A 17,145-nucleotide genomic window follows, 5' to 3' on the forward strand; every position below is an offset into this window, starting at 1 on the left:
TGATATAAGCTGACAATAGATTTTATTATCCCTTTCCATAGAACATTCACTACCAAATGGGAGGAGGAAACCTCGACTGACCTAATGCAGAGTTCATAGAAGGAATATTAGTTGCAATGTTCGGGAATTACAAGTTATACCACTTGCAATAACTTAATAACGTTTATAAGATTCCTCAACCCAGATTCAATTTGAAGGCTTTTTACTAAGTTCAGTTGGTTTTACATTAATTATTTAGAGAAAAATACTTTTCAAATGTATCTTGTGATCCTGAGTTGATGAACAATGTCGTTAAAAATTATATATCAGGCCTCGTCTCTGTCAATTGTTCACTCCATATTCAAAGAAGTTAAGTTTATTTTTGTGGAGAATTACGACTCCAATCTTGTCTCATTTTTATAAATGATAATTTATCTGCAGTCAAAGCAGCAAAATATCACATTTGGAGCTGCCTAGCTGAACTCCCTGCCACTGTTTGGGGAAAAAAAAGTCTGTCTTATTCTCTGTCTCTCCCTGTGTGTCTCTCTCCCCTCTCTCTGTCTCTGTGTCTGTCTCTCTCTGTCTCTCTGTCTCTCTCCCCCCTTCTCTCCCTCCCCTCTCCCCCATTTCTCCTTCTCTCTCTGCCCCTCTATCCACAAACACAAATAAGAGTTCCACAGTTTGCTTGAGGTATTTTCAGTTACCTGTGCATCAAGGCTTACACGTCCCTAAACAGGTGCTTTTCACACCGATTTACACCATCAGGTTCTGAATGGCCACAAAGTTTCGAGTCAAAAGACAAATCCTAAACAACAGTGTGCATTTAACTACTAAAGAAGTCAGAAAAGGCTACTCTTTAAAACTTAAATCCTGATTGATTAGTAATGCCTGCAGCTGGCATAGCCTCTGAGGAGTGGCAGCACACGTGGGCCAAGCACATCTGTGCTTTGGCTTTTTCTCCTCTGAAGCAATCAAAACACCATTATAAGCCAAAAATAAGAACCATGTCTCTCCTTTGAGATGGCCTCATAACTCAGACTTTTCACCAGGATTGACCTTTTCCCAATTAAGGGATATTACTGCATTATCTGGATTTTACTGGTTTAGGGAGGATTTTTCTGGACTGTCTCCCAGGTGATGGCAATGATCCCAAAGTACTCCTGGAGAGAGACAATTCTGTGATCTCATCCTGGAGCTTTTAAGACTTTCTTTTGGATTAAAGGTCTTAGCATCTCATTTTTAAGGGAAAAGGAGAGGCGATAAGTACTATATAAACATGTATTTTCTTAAGAGTATCTTCCGAGAATTGGTTGAGCCAAGTCAGTTTTAATGAACCAGCTAGGCTTAGTGAACGTGTTAGTCAACCTCTAGGGACAAACATCCCATCTGCATGAAATCCCGGGTGTGTCTTTGCAGCCTTGCTGATCACAAGGTGGATCTTAGTTGTGGCAGTTGCCTCAGGACTGTGTCCATCTTCTCTGTATAGACTAAGTCGGTGGCTGGATTCCTTTGGTAACAAGTAGACAGGACGGTGAGGTGACTATCTGGGGGTCGTGTGACAGAGGGAGGGTACTGCCTGAGCTGGACTGCGGCCACCACACTGCTATCACCCAGCACACAGCTGCTGAAAGGGTCTTTGGAGAATTTTTACAGAATATTAATGGTTCCCTGTCTCATTTTCTTCCTGTTTGCTGATTTTCTCTGACCTCTTTTCCTTTTCCTTTCCTGGTCTAAAGAAAACCTTGTAACTCGGTGCCACAGGAAATAAATTCTCCTTGCTCTTCAGTTGGGGAGAGCGTTCACCAGAGCATTTATACCAGCAGGGTTAGTAGGGAGAGTTTGTGCATTCCGGTAATACACATGTTCTATCTATAGCCAAATTGCAAAATGTGCTGCAAAGTTAAACATGCACCTACTATTCAATCCAGAAAGCCAAACACAGACATGTATCCACATAAAGACATGTAAGCCATGTCCAGGCCAGCTTTATTCTTGTTAGCTAAAGCCAGGAAAACTCATCCTCCTGAGGAGAACGAATATGCCAATTGTGACTTATTCATGAAGTAGACAGTGCCTCAGTGAGATAAAGAAATAAACTCAGAGAGATGGGCCAATCTCAAATCATGATGCCAAACAACAGAAGTGAGACAGAATGGACGGATAGCTCAGTGGTCAGGAGCACTTGTTGCCCTTGCAATGGAGTCAAGCTTGGTTTCTGGGACTTTCACTCAGTAGCTCACAACCACCTGTAATTTCGGCTCCAAGGGAACCAACACCCTCTTGTGGCTTCACATCAACCTAATTATTGTTTCCAACCAGAAATTTTCAGAGCTATTTCACAGGGGCTTTCCCTTTGAGAAATGACCATCTGAAGATAGTCAACCCGCCTCCTGAGTGACATCAGTTAGTTGAATAGGGTGAGCCACGCTTCTACGTTCCCACAAATAATACCCCGTGATTTGTCTGGTTCTAACCAAGTCCCTTGCATGTCTACCTGGGCTCACTTAATGTTTAACTGGAAAACCTTCAGCCACCCCACTAATGAGCTGCCAGGATCCACAAGAAGTGAATTACTCCCAGTTTTCACAAATGACCTATAGCATTATTGTAGTAGTAAAGTTTTTTTTAACATATGAGAAAACCATTTCTTGAAGTTACTCCCTCCTGAGTGTCCACAGAGAAATCACAGGAAAGCTCTGCCGTCTTAGCACGCCTTCTGCTAGCCCTGGACATGAAGGAACAGAATGACCACGTGAGTAGGAAAGACAGTTTCAGTAACTGAAGTTGGCCAGGACTCTCAGTATGATAGCCACTGCTCAGGGAGGGAATTCAACACAAACTAAACCTCAAAACAGACCCTGCAGGTCAGTGGCGGCTAGCCTGTGTTTTTCTTTCTGTCTGTTTTCTCTAATGTAATACTAGTTCAGGGAGCAAGGTTACATATTCTTGACATAATTGTTTGGGAACGGCTCTTGTTTATTTTCAGTGCTGTGAGATATTTAATAACAGGCTTAAATTTGCTGGCCTTTGCAAGGGCCCCCTCTCTAAAATAACGGGTCATTGAGACTTCACCATATTCTCCAGTCTACCTTCTCTACTCCATTTACATAAATATTCTAAATTGAAAAATACTCTAAATTTTTTTTCATTTATTTGCTTACTTCTGTGATTTGCATTATTAGGGTCTCAGTTCTCCTCGTATTATTGGTTCCTTTTTCCCTGAGGAAAAATAAACTTGTGGATTTATTATCATTGTACTTTTATCTGATGCTTTAATTTCTACTACAACCTAATTCACTTTATTATGTTTCTCTTAAGACAGTTTTTAAAGTGATTTTGTCACTGTTGTTGTATACATATTTCAGTATATTTTACTGAAAAAGAGGAATATTTCAGTTTTCTTTGGACTCAGGTCTTATGTCTATATATCGACTATGGCCATTGCTTTTGTTTTCTATTGCATAATCTTGCTTGTTTTCCCCAAGTTTTCCTTCTCCTCACCTTTCTGTTAGTTAAAGGACTTACTTTAAAATGCAGCTTCTGTAACCAGGCATGGCATCATGGGAGAAATGAGGCTGCCCACTGCCCCTACACCCACACTGTAGCCTAAAAGAACTGGCATGCCCTGCTCTCCTACTATGACTGGTGAGAGCACTTAAAGCTAGGGTGGGTGCAGAAGCGAGCTCAGCCCCTCCATCCCACAAGGGCAAAATAAGTTTCTGGTCCTCCCTTACGTCTACCCCTATGTCTCTTGCATGCAAGCTAAAGCATGTGATGTAGAACTTCCTGCCTCCCCCCTCCTACACTAAGGACCCATAAGAGTCAGAAACCACCTTTGTTCGAAAGATTTAAAAGATTACCCCTTTTGTCACCCCATGCTATACGTGGCACTTATATCTCCTAATGAAACTCCTCTTTGGACCTGAAGGCCTGTGCGCCCCATGCAGGGTCCATCCCCTGATATAGCGGTTCAGAAAGGTGTTTGTTCTCACGTTAGCTCTTTTCTATGAACCTAGAGCTCTTTGCTGCACGGTGACTTGGGCATCAAACCCAAGGACTCCTGCCTGCTAGGGAAGCAAGCCCTCTCCTGCTCACTATACCCCAGTTCCTTCCTCATACCCAGGAGAGAGACAGAGAGGAGAGAGACAGAGACAGAGACAGAGAGACAGGCAGAGAGGAGACAGAGACAGAGACAGAGACCCCAGACACACAGACACACACACACACACACACACACACACACACACACACACACACACACTATACTTCACAATCATGTAAAAATTGACTTGCAGGAAACTTAATCCCGAGACTATGCTAATTTAGAAATAGTGTCACTATAGCAAGATCCGTCCCTCTCTTCCTGTTTCCGATTTTCCTTCTGTTTGGTAGAAAAGAAGCTTCCCCCATTCTCTATCTAAGAAATAGTCTGTGTGGTTGGGGGTTAAATATAAAAATGCCCAAATTTATCAGAGAAGATATATTAAAGGGGAAGTCTGACATTCTCAGCCCTCTTCGTTTTCACACAGTGAGTGAGCAGCAATTTTTCTCCCTTAAGGCTATGGACTTAAAGACCAAGACAAAAGATCCAACTTAATTCATTGCTCAGAAAGACACAGGAAGTAGCCATCATTTTCTTGGTGGAGAGACCTTGTACTGGCTGGGACTTGCCATGAAGGCCAGGTTGGTGTGGAACTGGTAGTGACGCCCCTGCCTCAGCCTTGTGAGTGCCAGCATTACAGGCATGCACCGCCATGCCCAACTGCAACAACTGCTCTTGAGAGTGAGTATGGGAATCTATGAGATGTGAGCGTTGTCAGGATCCATGCTCCTATATCCACAGAGGAGGACTCCTTGGGCAGCACAGTTTTACCTTCTCATCTCACTGTCAGGCCTCTGCTGAGCAGGGGTCCTTAACCTAGCCTTCTCTTTCTGCCTTAGCCAATTTTTACCGTGCACCTATCATCTACGCAGACACCAATTTGCCTCCAAGCCAATCCATGTTTCAAAAAAAATGTAAACAGTCATATTTGTAAATTAAAAGCCGTCTCTCACGGTACATAGAAAGCAAAGCAATCCCATTTCCCACAAAATGTTCATTTAAATAACAACTACAGTTTGATCAGATATAATTCAACTGTAAAAGCTGCAAATGTGAAATTAGATATAGCCAAATATGAGTAATAATAATATACCTAGTAAATACATAAAATGCACAGCTAAAAATCATTTTTTCATTGTAAAGGAAGAAATGCTCATAAGTGTTTTCTAATAAAATGACACCGCTTTTAAAGCTACTAACCTGAAGACCAAGATAAACAATCAAAATAACAGAAAAGGCAATTGTTCATTGGACTTTTGGCTCAAAAGAAGCCAATGAGACTTTACATCCTGTGTGGGCATATATATGTCTGGGGGTGGGCATTAGCTATGCTTGCCTCTGTGCGTGTGCTCATCTGTGTGTATGCGGATCTGTGCACACATCCTATAAACAAGCACATTTGCCTGTGTATGAATATGTAGAAGCCAGAGAGCCCCATCAAACATCTTGCTCTCCACCATATATGTTGAGACAGGATCTCTCACAGAAGCCAGAGTTCACTGTTTCTGCTATACTGGCTGGACAGCAAGCCACTGCGGCATGCCTCTCTGCGCATGCACCTTCCCCTCGTGCAGAAATTACAGACACGTGCTGTCATGTCCAGATTTTATATGGCTTCTGGGGATCTGAACTCTGGTACTCACGCAGGCACAACAAGCACTTTACCCACTGAACTATCTCTCCAGTTCTTTTTACTCTTATTTTCTTTTGCCTGTACCTACTTCCATGGTAATGCCCAAAGGATATGATGAATGAGGTCTCTTAGCCACTGACTGCTCTTTTTAGACACAGGAAGAAGCTAGTACAGTACCTGTGTCCAGCTTTCCTGTGTTGCTAAGTAACATATCTTCATGGTACCCTCCATAACGTAAAGCAGTGCAGAGACATGGAAATGCTTTAGCTTTCTGGGCATCAGTTAGTGGAGAAATGAGTCCAACAGACTTTCCTTTGGGTCCTTTCAGGAGTATCATCTCTGATAGAGAAAAAAAATAGTACCATTTCCAATGCACCCATCAGGCAGAGGCACTGTGTTTGCATGAACCTTGTTCCCATTTCATACATATGGCCTCATATGAATCTCACCATACCTGCAGAGGAGCTAATTCCGAGCAGCTCTACTCCTTGGTGTATCAGTGTTGGGGGGCAGGGCTTAGTAAGAACATTGGATTGTGGAGGAGAGTCTATCAGAAGTGTAATTTAATTTAGTGAAATCTCCTCCTTTTGGGTTTCCATTGCTATGCCACAACCCAGAGATTACCCTTAGGCAAGTGGCCTGAGCGCCAGAATGACACTCCTTGCTTTCTTTGTCTTAGAGTCACAATCCTGGCTTTTTTTTTTAAACCAATGTCATTCTAGGCAGTCTTTCTTTCAACACTGGGTTGGTTGTTGTAAGAATAGGTTGATAAGAAGCAAAAGTACATCAAAGCTTCATCTCATCTATGTGTCCCCATGTTTTCCTGCCATTTCCCACCATGAGGGCCTCATCAAAATCCAAGCAGGTGCTTATAAAATACTCTTGGATCACCATAACCACGAGCCAAATTAGAGCCCTTTCCTTTATAAAGTATACAGAGTCAGGTATTCTGTTGTAGAGACAACAAATAACAACAACAACAAATCACTAAGACAGTCCCACTACCTGAACCAAAGAAGAGATAAATGGACCCAACATCTCTCCCCCAGTGCCCAAATACAAGACTCCAGGAATAGCCCTTTCTGAGCAGCTTCACTCTCAAAAGCTCAACTCCAAGTCCTAAGAGAGTTGGGAAGTTTATCTATGAACTATTCTCAGCAAGTTGATTTATGACCCCATGACAAGAGCCCTTTGATTTGCTTCACTCACCATCTTCCAATACAAGCTGAGTAGACAGCTTTCAGGATGGCTCCTTCAGGAAGGGAATGTGCTGGCTGCGTGGACTGAAGCACATTGGTATGGCGCTTGCTCTGTAAAGTAGAAAATTGATAACCTATATATGGAACACACACTCAATGACCAATCTCACAAGATTAGGCAAATATACACTTTTATATGTGGAGATAAAGTCCTACACTGTGGAAATTTATCAAAATAAGCTCCACAAGTAGACGGCTGACACAAACAAGGTGAATCAATGATCAAGATGGCGGAGATGTTCAACTGACGGCCATTTCCATTATTTCTTAGACAACCTGTATTTCTAAAATGAGGACAGGGGATCGCAACTTCTTTGCTGCATTTGAAATATTTACATGTTAATTATTTACAACCAGTGCTCTTTGCAAAAATATGATACAAAGTGATAATAGTAGACACAATACCTTTTACAAATTTGAAAAAAAAATTACAGGAGGTCATGGTGAACTCAGTGCTTCCAGTCATGTATAAGAGAGATGGAATTGCCTTGATACCACTAAAAGCTCCTAAACAGGACACAGTATATTAAATAACTATCCAAGAATGACATTGGATGAAAAGAAACAGGATTGTGACTCTAAGACAAAAAAAAACAAGGAGTGTCATTCTAGCGCTCAGGCCACCTGCATAAGGTTAATCTCTGGTTTGTGGCATAACAATGGAAACCCAAAAGGAGGAGCTTTCACTAAATTAAAAGGATGATTTTGGTCCAGATAGATGTCTTAAGTTGGTAATGATAAGATGTGATGGAGATTGATTTACATTCAGAATTTTAGACACACCAAGATAGGAAAGATGTTTTCTTCAAGGCTGCCAAATACACATAGCCAAAACACTAAGAATGTAACATTTATATAATCCCTGATTGTGGCATGGCTACTCTTGCTATAGATAGTTTATTGTATATATGTGGAATAATATAAATGTATATGTAAAAATATTTTTAATTAAAAAGAGGTGAAGGTATGGAGAGGTCACATAGAATGAAATTTAAACTGCGGAAAACTGGAGTGAGAACCGTGCAGAGACATATTCTGGGAGAGTGATGGAATTCCTTGAGTCTGTAGCTGAACACCATCCCAGTAGGTAGGCAAAAGCCCCAGAATCCCAGAAACCCCAAAGTCTCTGGGAAAGAAGAACTTTCATAGAGCATTAAGCCAAATATTTCCCAGAAATTGTCTGGGAATGACATGACTTCCCTTCAGCCATCTTGTGTAGCACTGTGAACACAGCTGCATTCAGATGTGACCTCAGAAGGGTGCATCTTGAAGGAAGGCTACTTTATATGATTATATTTCTACCCTTGAAAAGCCTCTGCTGCCCACATTTCATTGTTGCCAGAGCAAAGTTTTAGAAGAGTTTAAAATAAGAACGCACAAAGGACAAAACCTCCATCGTGCAGAAATGTAAAAAAATCCACAAGACCAAGAATACAATAAAAAAAAATTACGAAATACCAACTGAGCAGAAAAAGTTGAACTATCCTCAGAGTTGTACAAATTTGTGTAAAAAGGAGAACCATATATGGCACATACAATCACATTTTCAGTCTGTCTAAACAATTATTATAAATCCTCTTGTTCTACTCAAAGATGCAATGGAAAAGATGATCATAAAGTGGAGTTCAAAATGGATATAAAACATCAATAAAAGAAAATTAAAATTTCTTTGTATTAACAGCAAGTTAGATACTGAAAATAAAAACATCAAATTAAAGGATATAGGAACAAGCTAATTAGCTGAGCATAGTGGCACATGCCATTAATTCCAGTACTTGGGAGGCAGGGGAACCTCTGTTGAGTTCTGGGCCAACCTTGTCTATGAAATGAATTTCAGTTTCCTAGTAAGTGAAGACTTTCGTGGGACATGCCCCTTGGGCTAGTGTCCAGATATAAGTGAATATTATACCATCTGACTCTTTCTTCCTCTGGGTTAAGTCACTCATTATGATCATTTCTAGTTCAATCCATTTGTCCACAATTTTGGGAATTCCTTGTTTTTAATAGCTGAGTTGTATTCCATAGTGTAAATGTACCATGATAGTCATCTCTTACCAGGAAAGTGGGTCAGAGGGGAGGACATCCTATTGGGACTCTAGATGAGAGAAGCATGGGAGAATGGGGAAGTAGAAGGATCTAGAGGGTCCCAGAAGCCTACAAGAACATGATGATGGGCAGATCTGGGTCCCGGGGTCCTGCTCAAACGGACAACACACGCAGTAAACTTCGGACCCCTACCCAGATCTAGCCAATGGACAGGACATTCTCCACAGCTGAGTAGAGAGTGGGGATTGACTTTCACATAAACTCTGGTACCTCATATTTGACCACGTCCCCTGGATGGGGAGGCCTGGTGCATTCAGAGGAAGGATAGCAGGTTACCAAGAAGAGACTTGATACCCTATGAGCATATACAGGGGGAGGAGGTCCCTCTCAGTCACAGTCATGGGGGAGGGGAGTAGGGGGAAAGCAGGAGAAAGGGAGGAATGGGAGGATACAAGGGATAGGATAACAATTGAGATGTAATATGAATAAATTAATAAAATACAAAAAAAGAGAAATGAATTTCAAGACATCCAACGCTACACAGAGAAACCCTGTCTCTAAAAATCAACACCCCCCCAAAACAAACAAACAAAAGCCAAAAACAGAAACAAACAAAAAACTGCAACACATGAGAAATAAAAGAGAAAAAAAAACAACCTCATTAAATTTGTAAGATTAATGTAACTGTAAACTGAGTAGTAGAAATAGAAGCAAGAATGGGCAGAAAAATATTTTTTCTCTCAAAAAGTTTTGCAAATAAATAATAACTTTCTAAGTTTTTTTTCCACTTTAAAGAAAACTATAAACCCCTCGATGTAGGAATCTCAACCCCAAAGGAGGAAAAGTTAGTGTATGCACAAGTCCAGTTCTCTGCTGCTATGGCTCTTGTTAACAGCCCTGGGAGGCTTCAGACTCTCCATCCTCCTGCCCCACCCTCCCAGTGGGGGGGGGTGGCATTACAGGCAAGTGATGTCATGTATAGGACTGAACGGTTGTTTCTCACTGAGCTGTGCAGGTCTGTAAATGTGCGGTAAGTGACTTCATACGCACATAACTTTTAGATTCTGCTTAGCTACTTTTAGCTAATTATTTCTTCCATGCCGGGAATTGAGCCTGAGTCTTGTTCAAGCTAGGTAAAGCCTCTACAGTCAGCTACCACATCAGCCTCACAGCTTTTGGACAGGAAAAACCGGCTCACATGAAATAACCCAAAGCCATTCCCTGGGACAGACACTGTTCTGGGGCTGCACCAGCTTCACGGCTGTGGAAAGAAATAACTAAGAAGCTCCCTGGATCTGTAGCTGGTGGCCACTGAAATCCCGACTGCTGTATTGTGATCTAAGTTCTTCCTTAGATGGTGAGCCTTAACAAAGTCCCATTTCTCTTTCTCTTTTGCGTCCCAGAACTATCAGACCGTTTGTTTTCATTCTCATGTTACCAGTAAAATTACACGTTCTCATCTTTTCTTCATGTTCCCCTTTTTTTTTTCTTTCATCTGTATTTGATATTCTCTTGAAAGCAAAAATTACTGAAAGTGAAAAAAGGAACAAAAGACAGAATATTACTTTGGAACTGGCGACAGCCAGGAAGTACGTCACTATCACATTAGTCTGAAAAGAAAAGTGCAATGCAAAGTCATGGCAACACGTATGCCAGGCCCAGAGAGAGGAGCTATCTGAGGAAAGTAGTGAGGTATTCAAGACCATTTTTATTCACCTAAATTAAACATTAAACTCCTCTGTGTACCAGAAGCATCTTAAGCACTTTCCCTACTGTATCTCATTTTTATTAGTTAATTTTTGCAATACTGGGAATTGAACCCAAAGTCTTCTGCATCTAAGGCAAGCGCTTTACCACTGAGCCTCACCGCAGCCTTTGCCTTCACATCTCATTAACCTTCACCTGCACTGGAAGTGGCATCATTTCTCTATGGTACGAGCCTAGAGAACTCAGATGTTTTCTAATTCCTAAGGGTCAAGCACTCGCTGCGTAACTCCAGCACCCAGGCTTTCAACATGTGTCCATCTAGTCTTTCTCTGTTCCTGAGTCTATGAGCCAGTGATGGAAAGCCTGAGGTGATGATGAGATCATTATAAAAACAGAGGAAGAGGACAGTGAGGGAGAGGAAGTAAGTGGGAAAGGAAGGGAAGGAGGAGGAGGGGAAAGAGACAGCAAAGAGAGAGGGAAGCCAAGAGGGAAGGAGGGAAACAGAATGACTAGGAATATTTAAATATATACCATTAACGGCCAAGCAGGGTACCAGGGTATATAGTATAAAGCACCAAAGGTGCAATCCCAAGCACCCAGAGTTTGCCTAGGGCATGTATAACAGAAACACATTCGTATGGACTTCTTAGAGGCACAGTTGTCCTGAGTGATGAAAGAGCAGGCCTCAGAGCAGTGAGGAGAGGCTACAACCCATGTAATACCTGTCTGAGGAGGCACTCATGGTTTTAGTTACTAGGATTTGAGACCAACCCATCAGCCACATCCGGTGGCAGCTTCCCTCCCACTCTTCCTGAGCTGGTGGCTTCCAGCACGAAGAAAGTGGAGTCCCTATCTGATATCCTCTGCTAACACTGAACTGACTTGTGAAAAACATCCCAATTTATCAGAAAATTTCATTAAATGCTCTTTTCTCAGAATGCTCAGATTATGTTGAAAACCTAAAAGGAATTGTAAAGGTTGGGATTTCAATTATCTTTCGAAAAACCAAAAGAAACTCAAGTGGGCCTGAATGCAAAATGCTTCTTAGCTGTCAGGTTCCATTGCTTTGGGGGATTAGGAATAAATGTCTGTTTCAGCTCATGGTCTTCAAGGGGTTGCAGTTGGCCATCAAAGAGACACTTGACAGCAGAAGGCTCTTTCCATGCTTGGGGAATACATAGTTGTGGTTTCTTATGGTGGCGCGGAGCAGGAGCAGAGAGATATACCCAGAAAGTCTGAGCAGCCTGCAAAGGCCTGGCATTAATAGCCTACCTCTCAGACAGGCTCAATTTCTTACAGCCTCCCTAAACAGCGCCAGCAGAATCCTGAGAAAGGACCAGCCATAGAGAAAGGGCCACACTGCATAAAGGGTTCTATCCAAAGAAACACACACACACACACACACACACACACAGAGATACACACACAGAGTGAACCACTGTGGGATTTTAAGTGGCAAGCAGATCTGATAACATCACCTTGACTTCACAAGGGCACAGAGAACCTGCTACCTTTCTCTACCGCGTCTCATCCAATTTTCTTCTCTAGCAATTTCACGAAATGATGGTTGAATTCTAATTATAAAAATCAAAGTTTCACTGTTGGAGAATGTTCCCACAATTAAAGAAAAGACTAGTAATTAACAATGGAGCCATCCCCTGCTGTCAGAATTTCTGCATACTTCCAGCTTTATATTTTATTAGTTAAATAAGTTTCACTATAAAGGCCCATATCTACCCCACCCTTGTTGTCAGCTAATTCTATAAAAGTTCTACCTTGTAAAACGTGTTTCAACTAACAATTAATGTGTAAAGCTTTGGCTTCCTAGTATCTAATTTTTTTAAAAAATAAATTTTCAGTATAATGGGGGATGAGCTACAACATAAAATATTTTAAGATATTATCCTGATGGGTGTTCTTCATTTGTAACTAATCAACATTCTTCTCATACAACTGGCTTGATCAGTGAGAACTCCTTTTAATGTTAAAGTCTAGGTTTACTTAGTTGTTCATTTTGAATATCTAGATATTATAGTCACCTCTGCTGAAAGCTTACATGTCCCCGAGTTAACTAGCAGTGGCACCTTTGTCAAAAATCAATTGACTCATGGACCATGAACTTTAACAAATATCATCGAAAACATAATGGAAGTACAGGTGAGCAGGTCTGTAATCGAGAGAGTAGGGAAGGGCAGGGGAAAGAGTAAGAAGTGGGAGATGGAATTGGGGAATGAATACGCATCACATAACAGAGTCACAGAAAACCCAAAATACTCATGGATGAATGTAATAAAGTGCGTGCGCGCATGCTTATTTCTAAACTCCTGGTTGTAACAATGGGGAGTATGTCTGTCTTTTCATCTGCACCACAAGCTGGCTGTGGTGTCACTGTCTAGTAACTCCAGCACTATGGAGTTCCAGGAAGAAGGCGCGCAATGCTGTGGGATATTGCAAATCTTGAAATCAGGCAACATGGCTAAAAACCCCTCCCTGTGAGAGACCCACAACAACATCTAGTCCTCCACTTATGGTTCCAACAACAAACAGAGGAACAATTTCACCGAAGTTGACTACGCTGAGTTTATTAGACTTCCTTATGGAGCACAGGTGAGCTGCTTTAGGCAGGAGTGTGGGTGAACTTAGAGCAGGAGGGTGAATTGCGCATGCCTACGTAGACGGAGCCCCTTCCCTCCCTTTCTCTCCCGCTATATACGCTAAGCCCTGCCTCAGCCCAAGTGCAACTCAGACAAGAGTTCATATAACTGACTGACTGGGAGGACTGGGTGGATACTTGGGTGAGCGTCCCATGACCCTTCCTTCTTTTCTTCTATGAAGGAAGTTCTTCAATTATGATGATAATTTATAAGCAGGCACAGATGAGCTGACATAAATGGCAGTAATTTGGTTTGGAGGATAGTTCTGTATAATAAGCAGTAACAGGTTTTTTGTTGTAGTATTTTGGCTTATCTGGGTTCATGACAGATACAAGCTTCCCAGATTTAGAGAGAGATTTCATTGAATTAATAGGTCAATTAGTAGAGGAATGCCATCTGCGAACATAGTATGCATTTTTGTTCACTTGTCTTTCAATCCATGAACAAAGTATATGTGTCCATTCGCTTATAGAGTTTAATTTCTCTTTTCAACATTTTGTGTATTTTGTACACGGGCTTTATGCATATTTAATTAAATATATTCAGAAGTACTTTGTATTTTCTATGACTTTGTGTTCTGTCATTTTTACTTGCCGGTCTCCTCCCTGGTACTGAAAGGGATTTTGGAAAGGTTGAAGGAGACTACCCCAACTGTCCTTGACAATGTCATGGCACATGGGGACTGTGCCCCTCAATGAAGACCATACCCTAATTTTGATTTTCATCACTGCACCCACCCTGTGTTGTCTTTTTAATCATCCCTGACTGTTCCTTGTACCACTGCTTTTGCATTTTCCCCTCCTTTTCTTAGACCATAATCTGCCTTCTCCTTGAGTTTCTTATGGAACTGAAAATACATAGATAAATCCCAAATTTTCATTTTCTACAGCCTATTTCAGCTTCCAGTTACATACCTGAGGTAAACAGCCCACCTACTTCAACTCCCAGCACTAGTGCGCTAAGCATCGTGCTAAAGCTCTTGCCTCACAAGTAAACAAGCTTTAGAGGAATTTCTCACAGAACAAACTGGAAGGCAAATACCCTTGACTATTTCTATTATCTCTCTATACAGCTAGAAATATGGACATGATTTTCTATGCTTTTCTATGTAACCCATCACTGAGTTCATTGATGGAGCAGAAAGTGTTGGGTTTTTAGATATTTTAACAACATATTCACCATCTTTTGGGTTTGTTGGTGAACAGTTAACAGACTTCGAAGAACTTAATGAACAATTGACTCCTGAGATCCTCAAAGAGTTACCATATATTCCTAAATTAGAATTTAGGGTACAGACTTCATTTTAGTTCACAGTCCACATTGCACTTTGAAGGATTCCTTAAAAGAAGTTGATGTAGTGGATCCTCAGAGGGAGGGTTGATTTCTTTTTTTTATTATTTTATTAATTTATTTATATTACATCTCAATGGTTATCCCCTCCCTTGCATCCTCCGCTGGGGAGACCTGGTGGCACTCGGAGGAAGAATAGCAGGAGGGTTGATTTCAAGAATGCTAAACCATATCTTTCAAATAAAAAGTCCATTTGTCTCCATGTGACTCAAGAGAATGGATATAGATATGTTACCATGATTCAGAGAACACAACTCTAATCTTAGTATCAAACCACTCTACACTATAACTAATACTTTAGCATTTCTATCTGAACTAAAGGGAGGTAACTCAAGGAAGCATTCCTAGCCGTGAGGAAAAAAACAAACTAAATTGTTTCACTTTCCAAATTTCTGTTCCTAATACCTTGAATTATTACTAAATACATTAAAATAATTTTAGGTAGTATTATCATATATTTTGATTTGATTACAGAAAAAGAGAAAATCAGTGGGCTCTGACTTTACTTACATGTTGGAAAATATTTACCACAAGTTCCCTGTGGTGTTGGGATTTTTTTTTTTCATAAAATGTCCAGAATCCTCAAGTTTTATATAACCATTGTGTACAAAGTGAAGCTTCCTTCAATTACTGTACTTTGATTGTTCCCAACTCCCAAGGCATAGATGGTCCATAAACTTGAAGGACCCATCTCCTTATAGATTGCTGAATCAAGGGCCAAGGATGTGCTTCAAGGGCGTGCTTATTCCACATTCGTTTACTGAGAACCAATGTCACACACATTCTGGGATTGTCCTTGCCCTTTCCAATGTGTGCTGGTAAAACATCTAAATTCCCAAATGTTTCTTCATAAAACCTGCTTGATAAAAAACAGACAGACACCAAACTTCTAAGAGTTCACCCTAGTTTTTATCCTGTAGTTTACTAACAGCTTCATCTTTTTGTTTTGGGTGAGAAGCATGGGGAAAAATGTAGCTCAACTTCCTTGATACCAAAAACAAAACAAAACAAAACAAAAAACAAAACAAAACAAAACAAAACAAAAACAGCAGAGCTTTAGGTCTTGTTTACAAATTTCATTAACTGAATTTCATACTTTTTAATGCCACCATCACTTTCACCTACACGCCTACTTTCCAGCTTGCATACTATCTTCTTAAAATTATTATTAACAAATTGCATGAAATGGTTGAAATGACCATCCACCTATTGTAGGTTTAACATATTGTTACCTATTCACAGTAAGAACATGAAGTAGCCATTAGGGCAAGAATCGAGGTAGAAAAAAGAGTTGCACGTAACAAGCTCCCATTCTCTTAAGTAACAATGAGGGTAGAAGCCCTCCATGTGTGTAAAAGTCATGTCTGGAGGAGCCTAAACAAACACAGAAAGAACTGAACTGCCCTGGAGAGGTGACTGCATATGGCTAAAGAGTGAGTCCAGTTGTTGGTGTGGACTGTTTCTTTCCATTGCAGAGTATTGAAGAAACCCTGACGCCATTTTCTACTGAGAAAGTTCGGTAATAAGAATCTTTACAGCCTTTATTTCAAAGACAGAAGCCGTCTTTTTATTTTACCATTTTAAAATAAATCATGATTATCTCTATCTCACTATTATGGAAACTAGATGTGAATTTATTGTTCCAAAGGCTTTCTAAGTGAAAACTAATTTCCCCCAGAATTTAGTGTAAGGAAAGCCCATTTTGTATCTAAAATGAATGATGCTACTTAGCTCCTGCTCACATCTGTTTATAATAATGGATAATGCACAAAACAAAATAATAATTGAGAATAATTACACAGATCAAATAAAAATAAGAAATTTTAGAATGTTTGGGGTGGAACAGATTTTTAAAGATTGTTTTAAGTAGTCTTAAAGTATGACTTTAATTTATCCATTAAATCCAAGAGAATTTAAACAGAGACTTTCTAGCTGCTAAAAATTACATAATAGACACTAATGTTTTATCACTACTTGCTAGCATATGTTTTTAAGCAATTGGAATTGGGTTTTGTTGTATACAATTACTCAGAAATATTAATGTTCTGAATACAGTAATAAAAATGTGAATATGACTACCAAAGGACTGCTATTTGAGTCAAAACACACATTTATTATTAATTTATCCATGAATTTGTTAACCTCTCACTTTTATTCTGATGACCCCTCTATATTAAGCCAATGGCCAAAGCCGAACATATTCAGAATTTTGTTATGTCTATAGGAATGACAGACAAGGTTTAATATATTCAAGTATTTCTATTTCCTGAACTAGATTTTTAAGCTTAGGTTTATTAGACATAAGGAATTCAAAGACCATACTTAGCTCAGCATAGTCTTTGGGGCAAGGGGATTAAAGTTTAAAGCCCATGATGTAAATGAAGCACTCTAGATGTACCCCACTAAGGCATCCAA

General features: G+C 40.4%; 1 protein-coding gene and 1 long non-coding RNA gene across 3 annotated transcripts in view; one reads left to right on the forward strand and one right to left on the reverse strand.

Annotated features, from left to right (window-relative positions):
- The window catches only part of MDFIC2 (MyoD family inhibitor domain containing 2), a 125,779-nt gene that overhangs the window by 49,372 nt on the left and 59,262 nt on the right, over window positions 1-17,145 (forward strand). The window lies entirely within an intron of this gene.
- The window catches only part of LOC311587759, a 99,184-nt gene continuing 87,938 nt past the window's right edge, over window positions 5,900-17,145 (reverse strand). Inside the window, exons 3-4 of the long non-coding RNA XR_014775962.1 lie at window positions 6,924-7,024; window positions 5,900-6,053 (exon numbers count right to left, since the gene is read on the reverse strand). This is a non-coding gene — a long non-coding RNA (uncharacterized lncRNA). The remainder of the gene's footprint in view (window positions 6,054-6,923; window positions 7,025-17,145) is intronic.

This window comes from Acomys minous, assembly GCF_964271855.1.
Source record: "Acomys minous genome assembly, chromosome: 17".
In the NCBI taxonomy this organism is placed as follows: domain Eukaryota; kingdom Metazoa; phylum Chordata; class Mammalia; order Rodentia; family Muridae; genus Acomys; species Acomys minous.